We start from the raw sequence: 1,961 nt of genomic DNA, 5'->3' as shown, positions 1-1,961 counted from the left end.
ATATATATATATATATATATATATATATAAATGGTCACTTTTCTGCTGCTCTAGAGAAAAAGTTACATGATCGATACTCGGATACTAATTACTTGTATTGCTATTTATTGTAAATGGTGTTAATAGTGATACAACTTAAACATATTTATTTGTTCAACTTATTAACATAAAACTGTAATTATAAATTGATAACTAGTACGAGTATCTAGTTGTGTGTATGAGACACTAATTATAAATATAATTATTTGTACTTTATAATTTGGCTCGTCAATACAACTGTACTATTGCTTATGAAACTCGTACATCAATTTGTAATTATGGACGTGGGAGCGACTTCTTTTCACTTATTTAGAAATATCTCTCACTTTCATTTTTCTATAAAGAACTCATTTTTCTTACTTTTTTCCGCAAAAATAAATATTAACACTCTGAAACAACAGAAGAGAGGAAATTAATTTTTTTATATGTAACTTTATCCATACTGTACTGATTGCCTACCTATGTGATTGGTTGGAAAAGTAAGAATTACACTTGACTGCTATTTAGGCTATTAAGTATCTTATAAGAAAATTAAGCTTATTAATATCAATATTGTAGAAATTGTAAGTATATTGTCAGCGTGATAAGTGATGTGAGTGATGTGTGTGTAATTTATAAGAAAAAAAAGAACAGTTAAACGATAATTAATCCATGGTGGAATTAGAATTTTCTAATTCCATCATGAATTAATTAATAAGATTTGAGTTATGGAGATACGTTTTTATAATAAACAAATAACTAAGAAATACTCTTTTTTTTTAACTACAAATATTTCAAAAGTGGGATAAAGACGAAGATTAATTGATGAAAACTGAAGAGATTACAAATATCTAAAATAAGGCTTGGAAGAATCTATCAATAATAATAATAAGCAAACCCATCAAAGCCAACATCAGTTGTTCGGATGCACAATTTATTTTCGTGTTAATTTAACAAATCATATTAAAAATTAATTAATATACGTTTCGACCCCTATATTTGGGTCCTTATCAATATAAAACCTAAATCCGCTTAAATCGTCATTAATCTATAGCTTATGGCTTACGACCTCTTAAAGCAAGGTTGTGGACTAAAGCCGGGAGCACATAGAAAAACGTAATCAGGCATTGAAGAGAGAAAAAGATAAGGAGTTAAGGTAGCTACGAAATGCTTGAAGGTACGGTATTTATTAGGGAGCACTTAAAGTTATCTTAGCTTGAATCACTTAAAAAAAAATCGATAAGAAATCAAATCATATTAATAACTAGCTTTTCTGTAAAAGCCAAACCTAACGATTTAAAGAAAATAAAAAATAGTAAATCAATGACATAATGCTTATAAAGTAAAGAACTGTGTGTGTGCGTGTGTGTATGGGCGCGCGCGCGTGAGAGATTTAATTTAGAAAAGTTAACTAACTAGAGAGTTCATTTTAACGGAAAAATTCATAATTTATTGGTTTCTAAAATTTATTTTTTTGAGACGGATATCTGAGATCTATATTCTTGAAATATAGTGCAATAATAGTTCAAGTGAACTCAATTATTAAGCCTTAAACACAATACGAAGGAATAGTGATAGCGATAGGAATAACACGATTTCAACCTATCAGAAATCAGATACACTGGAATATACACTTTCTGATAGGTTTAAATCGTGTTATTCCTATCGCTCTATCGCTACTCCTTCGCATTGTGTTTAAGGCTTTACTTTCGCTTTGTTTTCTTATATGCGTTTGAAAAACATAGTCTAATTTCTGTGTTTTGTACTGTAAATATGTATTATACTTAAAATTTAATTTTAAATAAATTATTAATAAATTATTATTTTTTTTAATAAATAAGTTTTAAAGCAAATTTTAGTTTCTATTTGTATCTTTTTTGTATCGCGAAATACAAATTTTGCTTTTTACTGCAGTTTACTCTCTCTCTCTCTCTCTCTCTCTC

The 1,961-nt window shown here is 28.0% G+C and overlaps 1 protein-coding gene across 2 annotated transcripts in view; it reads left to right on the top strand.

Annotated features, from left to right (window-relative positions):
* wts (serine/threonine-protein kinase warts) overlaps positions 1-1,961 on the top strand; it is a 10,956-nt gene that overhangs the window by 1,531 nt on the left and 7,464 nt on the right. The window lies entirely within an intron of this gene.

Source organism: Trachymyrmex cornetzi, unplaced genomic scaffold (assembly GCF_001594075.2).
Source record: "Trachymyrmex cornetzi isolate Tcor2-1 unplaced genomic scaffold, Tcor1.1 scaffold348, whole genome shotgun sequence".
NCBI lineage: Eukaryota > Metazoa > Arthropoda > Insecta > Hymenoptera > Formicidae > Trachymyrmex > Trachymyrmex cornetzi.
The sequence above is the reverse complement of the archived record's forward strand: the minus strand, read 5'-3'. Positions and strand labels throughout refer to the sequence as shown.